At 33.6% G+C, this 5,934-nt stretch overlaps 1 non-coding gene across 1 annotated transcript; it reads right to left on the bottom strand.

Moving 5' to 3' along the window:
- Positions 1 to 5,398: 5,398 nt before the first annotated feature.
- On the bottom strand, positions 5,399 to 5,503 carry LOC128284535 (small nucleolar RNA R71). The gene has a single exon (XR_008274959.1). It is a non-coding gene; the product is annotated as a small nucleolar RNA R71 (small nucleolar RNA).
- Positions 5,504 to 5,934: the final 431 nt, after the last annotated feature.

The following is a 5,934-nucleotide window of genomic DNA, read 5'->3' as shown; positions in this document are numbered from 1 at the left end:
ACAAATTTAACAAACCTTAAATTCAACTTATAATTGTGCATTTCTCATTCAACGCATCCACACCAATTTATTATCCAATCATCCATAGCTGAATACAATTATTTCTTTCATTCATTTTTAACAAAATTTTATCAAGCTTAAATCTCCATTCCATCATTTTAAAATGCAAACATTACTCAAATGTTATCTAAATTCACATTCGGCAACTACACGTACACACAAGCCAATTTCCCCTTATCATCTAATCCACCTATATGAACATTTAACTAGCTCAAACTTCACCCATCCACAATTACTCATTAAAACATAAAGACAACAACCATTCCCTTCAAATTCTTCCATGGCCAATTGCTCATATCACTACAAAATTCAAAATTTTGACATGGGCTAAGTAAGGGACTTAGTAACTAGCTTAAAGTATGCTAAAATTTCAAGAACTAACATGAATTAGTTACCTTAATTCAAGCTTAAAGGTGACCAAATGGCTTAGCTCCCTTTTCTTTCTTTAAATTCGGCTAAGAAGAAACAAAGATGAGCACTTTGTTTTTTTCACCCTTTAGCTATCTTACTTATCTTTATTTTATATTATAAAACCATTTAGTTATTATAATACTAATATAAAATACATATATTTTGTATCAAATATCATCATGGCCGGCCACTATCTCAAAAGTGGGGAATTTGACATGCAAGTCCACATTTTTTTAAACCATGCATTATTTGACCACTACAATTTAACCTATCACATTTTCAAAGTTTCACACATAAGTCCTTTATAATAATTTCACATCCAAATGAAAAAAAATTAAGATATGATACTTTCACGAATGATACTTCACATATAATAAACATAGAAAAGAGCATTTAAATAATTTTGTGACTCGATTTTGTGGTCCAGCAACCACTTTTCGACTAGGGTCAAATTAGGGCTGTCACATGAGATATGGCTAGGATCGAAAATGATCCAGGTATGGAAAATCCATTGAATTTGAATGGCTAGAATGTTAACATTCCTCATGTGATAGATGACCGCGACAGGCCCATTTGTGAGCATGTAGTACCAATTCTGGATGATTTGAACCTAGGGATAGTGAGGCCACCTATTCAAGCTCAACATTTTGAATTGAAACCTGTAATGTTTCAGATGTTGCAAACTATAGAATAGTTCAGTGGGCTACCTACTGAAGATCCATGACTACATTTATGACCATTCCTAAAAGTATGCGACTCGTTTAGGCAACAAGGTATTCCTGAAGATGCCCTGCGACTTAACTGTTTCCATATTAATTGAGAGATAGTGCCAGAGCATGGTTGAATGGTTTTCCATTAGGGACGGTGGCATCATGGAATGATCTTTGCCAAAGGTTTTTGCTACGATATAATCCGTCTAATATGAATGCCAAGCTTAGAAATGAGATCAGGTCTTTTTGGCAATCAGAGGATGAGACATTGTATGAAGCTTCGAAAATATTTAAGGAATCACTTCGAAAATGTCCGATGCATGGATTCCAGCACCGGGCACAGATGGAAACATTCTATAATGGGTTAAACGCGCATACAAGAATGGCAGTTGATGCTTCTGCCAATGGTACATTGTTGGATAAATCCTATAATGAAACAAATGAAATTTTGGAAAAGATAGCCAAAAATGATTATCAATATCCTACCACGAGAGTTGGGATTGGCAGGAAAACTACTGGTACTATGGGGCTTGATGCAATCACTTCATTGACAGCCCAAGTATGATCTATGACTAACATGATCAAAATAGTGAAGAGTCTAGCTGCAGTTCAAGAGATGAAATCAGTCGAACTATCGGGTACCTATTGTGGGGAAGATCATGTATTTAATGAATGTCCATCAAACCTAGCTTCTGTGTATTACATGAGAAATTTCAACCGCAATAATAACCCTTATTCCAACACCTACAATCCAGGTGGAAGCAACACCCAAACTTTAGCTGGAATAATCAAGGAGTGGGAAATCCCAATAATGTTATTAGACAGAATGCCACAAGTGCAAAGCCTGGTTATAATTAGCTTATGCCGTGAAAAAATGTTCAACAAAATTTACATTATCTTCATCTATTGAAAATTTGCTAAAAGAATGCATTGCCAAGAATGACGCCATAATTCATAGTTAAGTTGAAAATCACGTGGGATAGATCGCAAATGCTCTAAATTCGAGACTTCAAGAAGCATTGAAGTGATACTGAGAATACAAGATCACAAGGGAAGGAGTATTGCAAGGTTATCACTCTCAAAAGTGGTACTTAGCTGAATGAAGTTATTAGAGATGCCACTGGTGAAGAGGAAAATCAAGGACAGATCGCAGAACCATCTGAAAAACAATCTACCACTGAAAGGCCAAACAAGTGAATGTTGCAGCAGAATCAGATCATGTGGTCAAACTGAATGCCACAGCAAAACAATACTAGTAGTCTGAAGAAAGGCCATCGCCACCATTTCCTTAGTTATTCCGAAAGTCCAAACAATATTTATAGTTCAAGGGATTTTTTGATGTCCTGAAGCAACTGTATATCAACATACTATTGGTGAAAGCTTTGGAGGAAATTCCCAATTACGTAAAATTCATGAAAGATATATTGTTAAAAAAGTGTAGATTGGGAGAATTTGAAACCTTTTCTCTTACTGAAGGGTGCACAGTGATATTGATGAATAAATTACCCCCAAAGTTGAAGGATCTAGGGAGTTTTAGTATCCCTTGTTCAATTGGAAATCATTATGTTGGTAAAGCATTATGTGATTTAGGAGAAAGTATAAATTTAATGACTATGTTTATCTTTAGGAAGCTGGGAATTGGGAAGGCAAAACCCACCACAGTCATGCTGTAGTTAACTGATCGATCTTACTCACATTCAGAAGGTAAATCTGAAGACGTACTAGTAAGAGTAGTAGAAATACAAAAATATATAGACTTTTTTAACACCTTTTGAGCTCTAATTCATACAGTTTTGTAGTAAGTTTTGTTGAAATTCATACTTTAATTATAAAATAATTAAATTTCACTTAAATTATTAGAATATTGAATTTTAATTATTTTATAATAAATTTTCACAAGTTTGGTTTAGTTTCTACAGTTTTACACAAAAGGTGAAAATTGGCTCGACAGACACCTCGAAAGGCTTGAACCGTTGGAGAAAATTTTGCATCAAGTGAACCAAGAGCAAGGCTTAATATTTTTTCAACCAAGGGCGGTCCAAATGATGGTTATTTTTTGTAATTTATATTTAATTTTTATCCAAATTTAATTGGGTTGAAAATATAAAGCCTGAAGGAGAAAGTGGCCTAGTATGCTAAGAAGAGAAGATTGATCCACCAAGCAAATTGGTAGCCCAAAACCATCCAACAAGCTGACCTAATCAGCTGATTTTTGATGATTTTTATGCTTGCAAAAAAGACCTAAAATTTTATTTAAACTCCATTCAAACCCCTCCACTTTTCGTGTCTTTGAATATTTGCCCTAAGCTAAATTTAACAAAGTTTGAATTATTCAAACTTGCTCCTTTTGTGGCCAGCCAAGGGAGAGTTCATGGCTGCTAATTATTTTCTATTTTTAGTATCCACTCCCACCTATAAATTCCCCCTTTACTACTTCATTCAACACACCTTCATTCCCACACATCTCTCTTTCTTTCACTCACTTTCTCTCTTCCATTCCCTTTCTTATTTTCCCATTTCCCTTGATGATTTCCCTCTTGAAAAATAGCCTTCTTCCACATTGGAATAGTAGCATTTAATTATCCATAGAGGTCTCAATTCAACAGAATGAGCAGAGAATAAGAGGAGCGCACTAGTCAGGCTTCAGAGAAATCCTAGATTTACTTCCTAGTTCCCTTCTCTTTAATTTTCTTGTTTATGTTGTGATTATGAATATAAATGATTGTTGTGTTGTTATTATTTTTCTAATTAAAATGGCTTAAATTTAATTCGTGCTGGATTGATTGCATTTCTGTCCACTTAAATGATTAAAATCATTTTTGTGTTATTATAGGCATTGGTATGTTGTTCAATTAAATAAAACCATGCTTATGTTATACTTTCTTTATAAAATTTAAGGTAATGAATGAATTAATTATTAAACATATGGAAATTTTAATTAATTGAAAAAAATTTTAATTGGTGCATGTTTAATCTTCTGAGGCAGTTGAGGGTTAAATTAGTGACGGTATTAAACGATACATTAGCCTTACATAACTTGTAAGACTATTGTGATTAAACTGTTTCAATATAGAAATATATTTTTACCTTAGTTAATCTTATATGTGCTTATGAAGATTGATTAATTGTTTGAATTACCATTAAGAAATGTTCAAAATATTGATTAATTTAATAAGTATGTATGTGCTGTAGTTAACAAATTACCAAGTTGCCGTGAAAATTTTAGTAACAACATGAATATGGGTTTAGTAATTCTAAGTCAAAGAATGAAATTGATCTAACACATTTATGTCATATTAATTAAAACTCATCTTTTTGAAATTGTGCATTGGAATTTTTACTTTTTATTTTATTTACTTAGTTAATTTTTAATTTTTAAATCACTTCTTCAAAATAACATATTTTTGCCATCACCAAAGTGTTTGATTTACATTTTATAAATAATTTTCTTTCACAGCCTTTGTGGGTACGATAACTAGACTTTTACTTGTCACTTTATTACTTGTTGCGATTATGTACATTTGCACATTTTCTGTCATTCTGAGTTTTTGGTGCCATTACTAGGGATTATTTTAAAAGTCATTATTTATGAATTTGTTAATTTTGCATTTTGTTTTATTTTTTTGTTTAATTTAAATTCCATTATTTTTTGTGATTATTCCAGGTGTTTTTGAGTATTGATAGAATTATTGACTTACTCCCCATAGACCTTGAGATTGAAAGGATATTTCGACAAAGAAGAAGTCAAGCAAATCAGAGAATGATCGAAGAGATGAACTTTGAAAATCTGAATCAAGGAAACGGAACAAACCATGCTCAAAATCCTCTCATTATTATTGATGATAGGGATACAACTCTAAGACAGTATGCCATGCCAGTGTTTCATGAGCTTAATCTAGGTAGTAAGAGACCCAAAATTGAGACACAACAATTTGAGCTGAAGCCAATCATGTTACAAATGCTTCAGACAGTGGGCCAATTCAGTGGAATGCCTACCGAAGATCCTTACCTTCACTTAAGATTGTTTATGGAGGTGGGTGATTCTTTCAAATTAGCCAGAGTACCCAAAGATGTATTATGATTAAATTTGTTCCCATATTCACTAAGGGACAGAGCTCAAGCTTGGTTGAACTTGTTGCCACCAAATTCCATTACCGCATGGTAAGAGTTAGCAAAATGATTCCTTATGAAGTACTTCCCACATAGCAAGAATGCTATGTTGAGGAATAATATCACTACCTTCCAACAAATGGTTGACGAGTCCTTATTTGAGGCTTGGGAAAGGTTTAGAGAACTATTATGTAGAGCCCTCATCATGGAAAATCCCTCATTGCATCCAATTAGAGACATTCTATAATGGTCTCAAAGCTCACATGAGGATGGTAGTGGACGCTTTTACTAATGACACTCTCTTCTCTAAGTCTTATAACAAGGCTTATGAAATCATCGATAGGATTTCCAACAATAATTACCAATGGCCAACCAATTGAGTAGCACTTCGAAGATGAGTCACTGGAGTACATGAAGTGGATGCTCTCACTTCACTTGCATCTCAGGTATCTTTGATATCCTCAATGCTTAAAAACTTTACTACTAATGGGTTTAATAATTTTAGAGTTGAGCCACCGAATCAATTTAAGATTGTAGCCTGTGTTTATTGTAGGGAAGGTCACTTGTTCCAAGAATGTCCATCAAACCCAGAATCTGTGTATTATATGGGTAACCAAAACCAAAACCGAGGAAGGAAATGACT

Source organism: Gossypium arboreum, chromosome 11, assembly GCF_025698485.1.
Source record: "Gossypium arboreum isolate Shixiya-1 chromosome 11, ASM2569848v2, whole genome shotgun sequence".
Lineage (NCBI taxonomy): Eukaryota > Viridiplantae > Streptophyta > Magnoliopsida > Malvales > Malvaceae > Gossypium > Gossypium arboreum.
This window is presented reverse-complemented; position numbering and strand designations above follow the sequence as displayed.